The sequence below is a fragment of the Cyanistes caeruleus genome, chromosome 7 (assembly GCF_971803275.1).
Source record: "Cyanistes caeruleus chromosome 7, bCyaCae1.hap1.1, whole genome shotgun sequence".
NCBI classification, from domain to species: Eukaryota; Metazoa; Chordata; class Aves; order Passeriformes; family Paridae; genus Cyanistes; species Cyanistes caeruleus.
The window spans coordinates 13077196-13091510 of record NC_141707.1 but is presented as its reverse complement, the minus strand read 5'-3'; the positions used below and the strand labels follow the sequence as shown (position 1 = coordinate 13091510).

General features: G+C 38.1%; 1 protein-coding gene and 1 long non-coding RNA gene across 8 annotated transcripts in view; one reads left to right on the top strand and one right to left on the bottom strand.

Annotated features, from left to right (window-relative positions):
- Positions 1-14315, bottom strand: part of SLC39A10 (solute carrier family 39 member 10) — a 170994-nt gene that overhangs the window by 39492 nt on the left and 117187 nt on the right. Inside the window, exon 1 of one of the 5 annotated variants that reach the window (XM_086897133.1) lies at positions 11207-11408. The exons of 1 other annotated variant lie outside the window; for it this stretch is intronic. The gene's annotated coding sequence lies outside the window, so the exon portion shown is untranslated. Of the gene's footprint in view, positions 1-1598; positions 1764-11206; positions 11409-14315 lie in introns of those variants that run through there. 3 more of the 5 variants (XM_086897123.1, XM_086897131.1, XM_086897142.1) reach the window with 3 other exon arrangements.
- Positions 1-14315, top strand: part of LOC111931946 (uncharacterized) — a 51139-nt gene that overhangs the window by 7138 nt on the left and 29686 nt on the right. The window lies entirely within an intron of this gene.

Here is a 14315-nt window from a genome sequence, read left to right as displayed (position 1 = left end):
TCATTGCCATATACACAAAGAGTAAACTCTTAATGATCATCTGTAGTAGCTCTAATTAAATGATTGTGCATTTCTCCAAGAAAAATGTGAGTACATGCCTTTTCATGGTTAAGGAGAGCATCCCAAGAATGTTCAAAATAAAATGTTGAACAGAAAATGCAGTTTGTTCTATAATATTATATTGTATTATACTATATATTTATATTATATTGTTATCTATTATAACAGATTTACATTACTGAATGTATACCAAAATGCACCCCAAGCATGTAGTGATGTAATTCAAGGCTAAAAATTAATTGAAAAAAAATCCCCCAATTCTACTGCCTTTTAGACAGATAGAAGCAAAATAAAGGACTTGTGAGAGAACTTAATATTTATTTTTTCATTTAATTGTGGTGCCATCTCTCAGCAACTATGTCTGTTCATGGAAATGTTTCCAACAGGTGGCTTCCTTTAAACATAGGAAGAGTGTATCTGTATGATTTCCAAAGAGTTTTGCTCTCCTGCTGAGGTTTGTTAGTTATTTCTCAGAAGAAAAAAAATTACCTATGAAGGTGCTTCACCCTGTTCATCCATTAAAGAGAGTGGGTGGTGGCTCTCACTGAACTCACAGCAGCTTTTGGCTGTCAGGCCACTTACACCAGTACCTATACCCAGTACTTTAGAAGGCTTCATAAAATCAGAACCTTTATTTGAACCAGTATTTACTTCAGAGAATCACCTTTCTCTGTTTTTTGCAGGCAGTTTAGTACAAGTCTTTGCAGCTGGGCAAACATTATAATTTCATCTACATTTTCAGTTTTTTTTTATTAATGGTTCGATGTATGAGAGAAATCCACTGGATTAATTGCAAGTGCAATCTGCAATTTGAAAGCCTATAACCTGTTTGATATAAACTGATTTCCAGTTTACTAAAATTCTGAGAATAAGTCTCCAAAGCACAACATAGTATCCTTTGGCAAATCAATACACATAATGGAAAGAAGGAATTGCTACACTGGAGCTTCAAGGCATTGCTTCTTCAAGATAAAAAGAAGCTAAAACTAAAGTCAATACTTACAAATGATTTGCAAGGAAGCTTGAAATGAGAATATTTTAGTTAAGCCAGGTACTTGAAAAGAGACTGCTTTTGGGGTCTCCAGCTCACATGTACCTGAATTGGGCTGGCTTACTTTCAGATTCTGTGAAATTCTCAACCCAAAACCAGCTCACAGAGTTTAACTTAAGTTTATCTCAGATGACAGAAAAATACTGAGTTTGGACAGTGTGATTCTGGGATAACATTTATACTATGGGATGTGTCAAATTAAAAGCATAAGAATGACAAGAATTTGTTTCTGTTTTTCCAAGGGACGTTTGTTTTAAGGTAATGTGCTCTTCTTACCCTCAGAGAAGTATCTAAATTTTGTCCCCATTATCTCAGAAGATATTAACAGCATCACAGCTATCACTAATTAGACAAAAAAAAAAAGACTGGCTATGCATCTTCTAAAAACAGCGAACCAGAAAACGAGCTGCCAATGCCTGAAAGTCCTGCAGGTATCCCCTTCTTGAGAGCAGCATGCACACATTACAGATCAGATCAGGCCACTTACACGACGTTGAGTGCCAGCTCCATCATTCAGGACAGCAGTGTCTGATTCTTGTCATTTCTCTCTTTCTCCTCTTCCTCATTTACAGGAGGGAGAGACTGCATGGCCTTTAGTCATTTCCCTAAACAGGAAGAGTTGCTGTCTATGCAGTTTCTTTTTTAAACTACTGTGTTTTTAAGGAGCTGTTTGAAGAAGGTTTTGTTATTTATTATTGTATTGAAATTGAACCTTGAGCTAGTAAAAACAATATTATCGTAGTGCTCTAGTTATAAAACCGGAGCTGCTGTTTTCCCAAGAGGACACTTCAAATTGCTGCACAAAACCTGTTACTGTTGAGCACTGAGAGGTTTGCAGTGTACAAACCCCAAATTGTGACCAGCCAAGCAGCAATAGACAGTTTTTCAGAGGTTATTGCTGCTAGTTTAATTGTAACCTGAAACACAGAAAAAAGGGATTTTTTTAGTGGAGGGTGGGGTGGATCAATATTGCAAAGCTTTCAGTTTTTTAATGCCACATGTGTTGTACTGCAAAACAGCACAGAAAACACATTAGTTTCAAGAATTGGTGATCTCCTGAGGTCAAAGGACAGAGTCACTCTTCATTTTAATATAACCTGGTCAGCAGTCATTGAGAAAGCTGAGTGAGGAGGAGAGAACGGGACTTCAGGAGTTTGGCAGAGGCAGATGGAATTTCCCCCCAAACATCTCTGGCGATTCATTGCACCATAACTGTTGTGGTCTTCCTGACATATCCCAGAACTTTTATGGCTCGTGTTTAGCCCTTTGGCTGGAACCCCCAGTGAAGTCACCCAGCCATCTTGGATTATAGGTTATAATGTCCCCTAAAGACAACACACAGCTCTGCTCTCATGTCCTCAGAACATCTGCTTTCCTGAAGTGTGACAGATACAGTGAAAACTGCCACAGAAAGCTTTTCAGAGATGATAGAATCGTAGAATCATCAAGGCTGGAAGAGGCCTTTGAGATCATCCAGTCCAACCATCAGCCTAGTACTACCACTAACCATGAGATGATTCAGTCTTTATAAGGCGGTTTGTATTTTCAAGAATCTGAAAAAGCAACAGACCCTCTTTTTCCTAGCATAAGTGTACAGTCTCACCTGGGCAGAGGCCCCAGAGGGACACTCTGGCTTCCAGGTATAGAAAATGAAGCCAGCAGTTCTGTTTCTTCTGGAGGCAGTATTTCCAGGTACTTTTCTGACAGTGTGTTCCTCAAAGGAACAGAATCTACTGGTCAGTCAGTCTCACCTGAGTGCCTGGCAAGATCATGGAGCAGATTCTCCTGGGAACTCTGCTAAGGCATATGGAAAATAAGGAGAAGAGCAATGACAGCCTGAGGGCATTACTAAGGGCAAGTCATGCCTGATGAGTGTTGTGGCTGGGATGGGGTTACAGTTGGTGATGGGTAAGAGTAGAGCAACCGACATCATCTGCCCGAAGCTGTGCAAAGTGCTTGACGCTGTCCCTCATGACATCCTTGTCTCTAAAGTGGGAAGATGAGGATTTGGCAGATGGATACTTGGTGGGTGATGGATTGGTTAGATGCTCACACTCAGTGCCAACAGCTCAACATCCAGGTGAAGACCAGAGATGAGTGATGTTCCTCAGGGGCTGATGTTGGGATCGGCACTTTTTAACATCAGTGACACAGACAGTGAGATTGGGTGTACCCTCAGCAAATTTGCCAACAACACCGACTGTGTGGTGTGCTTGACATGTTGGAGGGAAGGAATGTCATCCAGAGGGACCTGGACAGGCTGGAGAGCTTGGCCCATGTGAACCTCATGAGGTTCAACAAGGCCAAGGTTGTTTGAAGGTTTTTTGAAGGAGAGTAAACACAGTTCCTAAACTAGTGCTGATGATTCCTCTGTGGCAGCACTTGCCAAGGTGGAATCATAACTGGATACTAACAGTACAGAGGGATGAATAAGAAAAATCTGTTGCTGATAAGGGCTCAAATATGAGGCTTCAGGTAACTATTACTCCTCACTGCCCAGTTACTCTTCTCACTACAGGCCCTTGAAGTCCCTCACCACTGACTGCTGTCTCATAGTGTCTTTCTCAGCCAGCCAAGCCTGGTGACACAGAAGAAATGTTATATATGTGCATTTGGTCCTGTGATACTGCTGAGGAATAATCTTCCCAGAATTAAATTTTATCCTTCAATAACCGTGCAGGAAGAGACAGCTTGAGAACACTTTCCTATTTGACTTTTGCATAGTGAACCTTATCTGGAGCAGACGTTCACAGCACCACTGAAGTTAATGCCTTAATAAAAACAACTTCTCCTCAATAGACTTTGTTTGCTTTAGCCTGACCTTATTTTCAGGGGATTAAAATTTAGCAATAATATTTTTATGGTCTTGAACTCTCTTCTGTTTTCGGAAAAAATCATGTTGTTAAGTTCAGAAAGGAGGCAGAAATTTTTTTCCTTTAGTATCATTTTGCCACATTCTAGGAGGATCAAAACCACACACCAGAAGCGTCTCACAAAAAAAAAAAAAAAAAAAAAAAAAAAAAGGTAACAGAGCTTTTTTAGAGAATTTATTTCCACACTGATTTTTTAAAGAGTATATATAAGAAGTGATGTACACCATTTTGGTGGTATACATCAAATAGCTCTACTACTTTGTTGAGATGTTTGAGGTCAAGATTTAGAATGATAACTGAAATACCTAAAAAGCAAGTGAGCCATATGTGAGTGACAAGGTTTTAATCTTTACTCACACACTCCAGACATGCACATTATCTTTGGCAGAAAGACAAAGCTGCTCGGAAAAATTGACACTGGTATTCGGTAGGGAACAGGGAGTCCTGTGGAGACAATGGGATGTAAGACTTTCCTCCCTCCGCCTCCCATTGTGCTTAATGGCTGGTGAAGTTCCAAGAGAACGTGGAAAAAAGATTTCTAAAGGTTTCTATTAGCCTGAAACAACCATTTTCCTTAGTCACCTAATGAACCCAAAGGAAGTCCACTTGGTTTAATTTTTTTCCCTGAAAACGGTCATAAAGCAAGTTTATAAAGGAATATGCTACTTACCCTTTATCAGGCTCTGATTCTAGAGTTTAAAGCGTTTTGCTGGCTTTACACAGGCAAGTATTTACCTCAGTCAGTTGCTTAGTAGCTCCTTTCAAATCAATAGGAATGTAAATGTGCTAGTAGCGAGGCACGTGCTTTACTCCTGCTGAATCATGTCCTTTGCATGTCGCAGTCATTACTGAAAAATGTGGTTGTGACTATACACCAAATTTGTTTTGGAAGGTAGAACATGCCGTGACATCAGACTGGTGTGTGTGAGTGGTGGGGTAGGAGAAGGGGGATGATGAATGTTTTTGGCTGTGAGACTACTAAGCATTTAGATATTTAGGAAATTCTGCCATTTCCAGAAAAATCCTAGATGCTAGAATCCGAGCATTTGAAAGCCATGTTATTTCTTTAGGTACACTGCATACACATTAAAAGAAAAAAAACCAAACCAAAACAACACTTTGATTTCTGCCACGTATGTGACACCATAACAACCACTGTAACAACATAACAAATCTGCTTTTTTTAAAGAAAGGTTTCATACACATTCAATTCAGTATGGACCAAGATGATGGTGTTCTAATTGATAGGAACATTTAGGAGCCTCTGGTATGCAGAGAAATATTATCTCAAATACTACATGGGTGGATGAGAAATGTAGTATACCAAGAAGCTGATACAAAATCTATGAAAATAAATATGCTCACTTCAGTCAGCTCTGAAATAAACTTCAACTTTAGTTTTAGTTCTCAAGGTTCAGTTTCAATAGAGATTTTTTTGGGGGTGAAAATAGCAGAGAAAAGTATGAAAGGTAACCTATCATCTACAATGAAGCAGCAATACTCAGCTATCATTAAGTCATGGCTTGCTTGCTTTCACATAGAAATCTTTGCAGAGGAGGAAAGCTTCCCTTCCCTCTTGCTCCTTCATGAGAATTGTTTTGGTTTTTAGTTTCTTGAAGCCATCACAGAAAATGTCTGATTTTGTTGTAAGCAGCAAGGTGTTTGTGTTTGATTGCTTCCAACTGCCAGAAGCTGTTGCGGAAAAGTCTGCAGCATTACTATTCCAGAAATTACGTACTGTCTGCCTTGCTGCATTGCTGCTTTGCTTTATCTTCTTTTGCTTATGTCCAGATGATATAATCCTACATATATCATATGTTCACATATATATCTCTCTCTCTCTATCTATCTGTCTATCTATTTTCACAGATGTGCCCAAATTTAAACCATTCAATGCAAAGATGGAATCAGGGGTCTTGCAGAGGAATGAAACAAGCATCTTGCTATTAAGAAAATAAAATATTTATTGAGGTTAGAGGTGGAAGTTTACTAGATTAAAGCAGCACAGTGGGAATAGAAAACTAGCTGTGCCCTGAGGATGGGTTTGTAGCTGAAGCAGGGGAGGATATGTTCAGAGTGCAGATAGCTCAGCCAAAACTAATTAGGTACGCAGCACTCAGCCTGTTCATAGACTCTGTCTCCACTGATTGATACTTCTCTTATGATAAGATTGTTTTTTATTAGAAGGCTGGGGCTCTACCAGATGATTTTAAGGATAAATTGAAAATAAATGACAGGCTCATGATTTACCTTGTATAAATCTGAAAAATACACACATTGTGCTTTAAATTGTCAAGCATAAATTACCACTCTTTCCAGAGTGTGATATCTGTTGTGGGAGTAACTGGTTTGTTTTAGGATTCCTCACGTTAGATAAAATTAATGATGATATTTTCTTCTATTTCCTTATTCAGAACATTTATTCGTACAATCAACTCTAAGCTTAGAGTTTTCCAGGCGAATTTTTGGACACAGAATGAAATACAGGAACAAGAAAAACCCTTTCAGGCAGTAAAGCTGCATTTTTAATCCCAGCAGTGATCTGTCATTCTCTGTTAAAGAGAAGATGCTGGATGTATTTTTAGACCAGCTTAATTCCACTATCTGCATGAGGTTTCTCCTTGTGGTAACAGGAGTTGTGCTTAGATGTGGAGAGTTGACACCTCATCTGTGCAGAGGCAAGGTGCTTTCTTTTTTCTGTGAGAGAGGACAGTTTAAGGTTAAGCCAATAATTATGCCAAAGCCATGTGGTTGAGTAGTATTAGGTCTACAGTGAGAGGAAATGGACTTAGAACAGCATTGCAGGGAGCACCTGCAAAATCCTTCATCTGAGGAGTCAGCCAGAGATTTGCTTCTCTTGAGCTATAGTTTTTCTTCTATTGTCCCTTCTGGTTACTGAAGGCTTTTATTCAGTGCAGAGGTACTGGAGGTGAAATGTGAAAGTGGGCTAATTTAACTCCCCCGTTAGTCCTGTTAGTCCTGCCTCTTGCTATTTTCCTCAGAGTCAGCAACCAGTGATAAGAAATTGGAGAAGGGTATGGGGGTGCATACCAATAGAGATAACAGTGAACAAATTGTTGAGGAGGTGGTAAGCATCTTTTATGCAGATGGAATTATAATAATGATTTTTCTTGGCCAAAGCAAGACAGATACAGTCATAAATAGCTATGAGTTTTGAAATCCTGCTAATCTAATTGCTCTTTTGAGCCCCATCTGTTTATACTGATGGGTGAAGTTTTAAAAGTCAGAATAAAAGCACAAAGTGAACAACTAATGTTCCTAACCAGATGCCACTACCTTGCCCTTAATTCTCTCCTGAGAGGATCAAAGGGATAACTCTACCAGCTACTCCACATCTGAACTAGAATTCTGATTAATTGGAGGTACTGCTCCAGACAAAGGCTTGGTGGGGGTAGGAGGTGTGAGTGAACGTGCAAACCTCAGTTTGGGGATGCAGTTCAAATATAGCTGAAGACTGGACAGCAGGAGTCCTCAAATTGAAAAATACTATTAAGATGTATCAATACTATAAGATGTATTAAGAAGCATGGGTCTGCTTCACAAAAGGTTTTAAAATGTAGCTTAAGATCATCTCAGGGTAATTAAAAATCAAAGGGTCAGAATCAGTTTCAGACAAAATTAGAGAGGTAGAAAATGCTCATAATTATATGTTCAGTGCTTTAATAGAAGAAAATAAAAGGTTTGACCTGAAATGGAAAATGGAAACTAATCTGCAATATATAAGTGCCACTTGAGTCAGGTGCCCAAAGGAATTGGCAGTGTCAAAAAGCTTTCTGCTCCCACTTTGCCTTTGCAAAGGTGGATGGCTGATGCACTGAAGTAATATTTTAGGGAAAATTCAAAAGCCATTGCTGGCCTGGAAGAATGCCTGAAAGGAAGTGTTTGAGAACATTAAAGTATCTCTTCTGACATACTTAACCAATTTTCCAAGGGACACAGGTTATGAGAGATTTTCTTAACTTCAGTTTCAGCAATTTCCAGGCTGTATAATACTGTCCCTGAAGCTCTTGGAAAGGAGTTCTAACTATTTGTCATTCATAAGCCCCATTTCCCACTTTGAGTAGATTAAGATTCCAGATCTAGATTTGTCTGACTGGTACATGTCTGGGGAAAAGTCTAAGATGTTCCTTTAGCAATGGAGAATTACCTCAGCAGTCGCAAACTCTCTAACAGTCTTAAAATTCAAGTGTGACATACATGTAGATCCCCATGAATATCTACAGGTGTGAGATGATCTGGCCAGTGATACTTTTATGCTTCCCAGGAGTCTTCAGGTTGTAGATAGAAGGTTTTTTTGAGAGAATGAATGCTTTGGGATATTGGTCCCATTCTCAGTGAAAGCCTTCAGACTCATCAGATGCAGTTATTGCAGATTCATGCAGTTGTACGAGGGTTTTCTTGCAGGATTGGCTTTTATCTGGGAATCTGTGATATTTTCCTGCAGCTTACATGCAGGAAGTTCTATATGTGTCACATTTATCATGTACATGGAAAGGGGTGCCCTTGCAAAGTCATAGGTTTGAGCAGACAGACCCTTCAACCTGCATAAAAACCTCAGAGATGTTGTCTTTTCACCTTAATCAGAATGGAAAACTGAGCCTTAATTGATAGGGACATAAAGGAAAAATATTATTTTAGAGCTCTCTTTCAGTGATGTCTAAAGGATCATGTTCTGAGCATTAACTTGACATTTCAATTTAACATTAACTGTATTATAAATAGTGGCATAAAAAGAATGGCACACTGTCATTCCTGATGCTACTCAAACCCTATGCAGAGGGACTAAAAGTGACTTAAAACCAGTGATGAGAAATGTAAAACCTAGAAGCCATTTAATAGATCTGGTATTCAAAAAATGTACTGGCTTGGTTTTTTAGTAGTTTTTTCCATATGGGCTTAAAAGCCCACTTAGTGTTTCAGTTAGACACAATTAATTAGCAATATAATTTCTACTGGTCTGAGGAACAAGGCTTATAAATGAATGCAAATAATTAATCTATGCTAGCAAGAATTAAGACAAATATTGCAATTCCTGAGCTTGGAGCTTGAAATTAGAAACACAAGAAAATCCCAGTAAGTTAACACTAGAAGAGATGCACAACTGGAAACACAGTATAGAGTCAGTTTCACCCTGGCTCTTTGCCAGTAAGTCATAATTTCCTTTAGAAGGAAGGAGTACAACTCATGGCTTTACTTTGAAAAAATTTAATAGCCAGTACTTCCTTAACATAGAATGAGATATTAGAGTCAAAATGGGATCTCAATAGAATTAGTTAGAGCGAATAATGAGAATACACCAAATGATATGAGAGAAGATAATAATCAGAAATACCAAAAAAACACCAAACCAACCGACCCTACATAGCACCTCTCTCCCCCCCCACCTATACCACATCCCCACACCTTCCTCAAATATGTCTCTTGGACCAAGTAAGAAATCATAAGGGCAATATGATATATATTAGAATATAGATAGGATATAAGAACAAGTTTGATAGAGTGAAAAGTTAAGCAGTACTTAAGAAATCTGAACAGGCAAGACACTCCTTAAGATTTATCAGCATTGATTATTTTGTAATATTCAAGAATTCCCCCCTTCCACTGAGCACTCCTTTATGCTTTCAAAACATTCATTTCCTTTAGGCCTATCCAGGAGCAACCTCACCTGCCTAGACAGTAATCAGATTATGCTAATGGTGCTCCAGAGGCCCAACTAAAATTTAAACCTGCTGTGAGGTAAAACACCCTTTCTTTTCAAGCAATTCAAGACCCAGTCTGATGCTGTTTTCACACAGCTTGTCATGCTAGCTGATACTTAATGTGCGTATGCAACCTGCCAGTCTGATTTAATTGTGTAACTCAGCTTACCTGCAGTTTATCCAAGATCAGACCTTACAAGAAATCAAACACTGCATTTTGTAGAAGTGCATTTGTGAAGACTGTCAATTCTGCTTCCTGAACCCTTTCCCTCCAAATATTGCTTTTGTGGGACACTATGATATTGCCACCCCTAGATTTGGTATCTGAGTTGAGGTGGCAGCCCTTACTTTTGCTTCATTTTAGCTACAGATGATGCATCACTGGCAAATTAATTTTTTAATTATATAACACATTTCTTAATCTAACAAAAAAAAAAAAAAGAGAAGAAAAAAATATTACTTTTATGCACACTTAGAAACATCCATTGCCTCATTAGAAGGTAACCAATTTATAATAATCCTTTTTAAATGCAGGTGTTTGATTAATCCCTTTGGACAACTATGTAACTTTCTGCTCTACCACTTTCACATTACTGCTAACCTGTTTAATTTCTAAACCAGTTCTAAAGAACAGTTCAAGAGGAAGTGATGTAATTTGCTTGTTTCTCTTGGAGCTGCTTCTAAGCACATGCCATTAACACTCTATACATGAATGATGGGAAAATAATCATTGTGTGTCATTAAAGACTGGTGATGAACACACACAGCGTATTTCTCTCATTCATTACTGCTCAAACATGATCCAGCTGATCCAGCTATATTCTTCTCTTACTCCATACATGCCTACTCTTTTCTTTTTTTTGTTTTTGCAGCCATCCAGCAGGCCTTTACTTATCAAGCTCCCTATTTGCACAGTAAATGGCACATATTGGGAGACAGCCTTGTGCTGTTGGTCCAGCTGCTAAGTGCATTTAGTGTTCAACATGCTTTCACCTCATAAAGCTCTGCTCAACCCTCCCAAGTGAAGATATTGCAAAACTTACAGCACTTTTGAATTAATACAAGAGATGGTCCCATATATTATTATTACAGCTGATAGCATGTTTCCCACTCATGAACCAATTTCCTGGATGAGTATTTTATGCCCACAACAAATTTTAATCTAAAAGTATGAGCCTATATTTCTATATTTATTGCTTCTCTTTACAAACTGAAGAATTACAACAGAAGGATTACTTCTCTCTCTTTGCTGTCCCTGATAGTTCACATTCTGTGGGACAGAACAAGCTGATTTATAAAGTAAGCCAATTTTTAATCCTTGGGTTTACACCTACATCGTTACAGTTAAGGATTTTAGAGCAAACTCAAATACTCATTCTGCATCTGCAGCTTCCTTAAGAATTCTGTAGTAGTTTATTATGTTTCACCATGTCATTGTCTGCTAACATTCTGTCTGCTCAGCAAGGGTAACAGAAAGAAATAAAATATCCCACTATACTTACTGCCTGTCCTGGAGATGACTGGACTCTGTCTTCACAGGGAGGGAAAAGAGACTAGAGATTTTACTCTAATAAATGTAAAGCATTCCCTAAGCCTCTCCATCCACAGCAGTGCCACAGAAGACTACTGGGACAACATTTTATGGAGAAGGAGGTCTAAAACATGTGGAGGATGTTTACATGATACTGCTACCAGGAACTGACCATGAAACAGGGCACTTTTGGGAAAAAGCTTATCATGAAAACTACGTAAAATTCCTGCCTCTGGCTGCCAGTAGTGGCTTAATGGATTCCCCTGAGATGATATACAAACAAAGGGCACCAAAGTGTGCAAAGGACATGGTTATGTAATTGTGAGGCAATTTCTATGCTACAGAAATAAGATTATGGTAGTAATAAATTATTTCCTTTTTTTTTCTTGCATCAGACAATAGAACATCAACTATCAAAGAATTATGAGAGTTAATTTCTTTCCTGTTACTTTTACGTCAGTTTTCACAGGAACTATTTACAGGTAGTTTTCTCAGACATGATACTAATATTCTTTGTGTATCTGCTGGAAAAACTGCACACTTAACTAAATAGAATTAGTATTATAAACATAATAGAATTAGTTTAATAAACGCATCTGAGATACTAAATATCCATCAAATATCTGTCTGTCTAAATGAGCTGCTTCAACACTGCAAGCCAAGTTTAGACACATGCATTTTGCTGTGTTAAATATGCACATTATTCAAACCAGGGGAACTGATCTGTAGATTAGAATTATTTGTACAGGTAACTGAAACAAATTAAATGCTCCCCATTGCAAACCCATATTTGAGTGCTAAGTATTTAATAATTCAATTGGGGTAGAGTTACAGACTTACTTAGATAAAATGCTAGAAATCTGATGCAACCATTTGTGGAGACTTATTACATTTCTCCTGGGCAAAGACTGCAGATCAGCATTAATTTTCAAGACCTAATTTAGATAATCAAGGTTACCTTTCATTTTTGCAATAGTGCATTCTCTGTATAATATAATGCTTTGCCATGAACATCTTATTTTATTACAGAAAATTTTATTATGCGTGGAAAGATTTTTAAATTGTGTGAAAAAACAGTGTGAATATACCTACAATAGAGAATATTTTAGTACTCTGAGAAATCATCATTACAGAGCAGCTAGCAATACTGCTTAAAGATTATCTCTCAACTACATTTCTAAAACAGGAAACAACAACAAGTAGCATACTAAAAAATCATATTTAAATACAAACTGTCTTCTAGATGCTGGGTTTTCATTACAGAGTTAAGGGTAATACAATCCAGGCTTGTAGACCTGTGAGTTTTCTATCTAAATAATTCTCAAAGTTCTGACAAAATAGTCAGAAACCTTCTTGCACAAAGAACAAACAAACAAACAAACAAACAAATTCCAGACAGGAAACTCCCCAGACCCATCAAGTTTGGAAACAGAATGTTCTGACTACAAGCACTCTGTCAAACTCACAGGACTTCAAACACAGTCTAATTGCAAAAATTGACTGATTGAGCTGAGAAATAGTTAAGGGATACAAATTCAGATATCTGCTATAAATGAAAAGTAATTTTATTTTTAGGTGATGCAATAAGCAGAAATAATAAGACTGCTACAGGAGATACAGGAGACTAATTTGTGTACAAACCCTGAGTTAATGAGTGACACACATTTTAACTCAGATAGATGTAAAAGAGTTAGATAGGACCAATGAATAGATATTTGCTGATAAGAAAGAAACAGATGTGAGTGCAGGGAACATAAAAATAGACACCTAAAGCAGCCAAAGTAATTTGGGGAAATATCACTATGTAATGAGGGTGGATTACAGCCAAGAAATGCCCAAGTTGCCTCTCACATAATAAACATAAGCAGTGGCCTGATTTTGTACTTTTTTAGGTCTCCTTTGATAGAACCCTTTTTCTGAAATACACCACAAACCAGAAGCTCAAAAAGAAGAGCAGAACCTGTGCAAGGAATCATTTACAGCAAAAGCAAAGCTGTTACTTAAGGCCTGAATACTGAAGACATGCAGTACTTAACTTTTGCTGTAATCCCAGTCATTTCAATGCCTCGAGTTGTTGAATCTTTCCCTTCATTGTTGTCACTCTGGTGCCCTTGCTGCTTAGTGGTGTAAAGGCTGTTTAACAGAACCCCACATACCCTAAAAGTATAGTCCTGGAAGCCATTTCTTCACTGTCTGAAGGATGCTTAGACAAGTTTCTACATGCTCTCACACGAGAAGTAGCAAGAAAATGAATTTGTTTTCATAAAAGTAAGATTTGGAACATTTAGGATTTGACATGTAACGTGACAGTGAAAGAATGAGAGCTCCAAACAGAGCCATCCATTTAGGAAATTGATACCAAAGCAAACTTTGTTGTAATCATTTCAGATTTGCTTGGGAAGCAAGGGGAGTGATGGCTAGGGTCTGCCATGGGACATCCTTTCTTGGAGAATGGAGGGTTCTCGTCTGTTTTTAGAATGCATTTAAAAACCCTAAGGGTCTTTGATGATCAATAAAGTCCAAGTCTTTTAGATCTTTTCAGTTAGAGTAGGTAGGCTTAGGCCAAGCAGAGTGGGAGAGCTAGCACCAGACAGCACCATGAGGCTTATTCTGTGCATTTATTAAACCAACGCCTGTGTTGGCTGTAGTGATTTCAACTACTGGCTTGAGGTTTCTTTTCTTGGAATCAAGATCAAAGCTCTGATTATATAGTGGCATTAACAATTTAATGCCTTTTCTTTTTTTTTTTTTTTTTTTTTTGTTACAAGAGGGGGCCTGTTGCTGTTTGTGATGTTCATCCTGCCAAAATCCAGTTTGGGATGTTGAACACTCCCTATCCAGAGCAATCTGGTTTTGTTGCCGCCTGTTTTATTGGAAAGAACATCATGCTGCAGGGGATGCATTTAATAGTTAATATACTTATTATCTAAGTGCAGCTTTTGCTATCCTCTGCATTTCACGGCCAGGTAGCCTGGTGTTGAAGGATCACACAATTGTATAAGTATTCAGTTTTTTTCATGTGGATGACCAACAGGTGAAGTGACATTGAGCAAGATCCCAAGCTGTTAGGACAGTCTCCC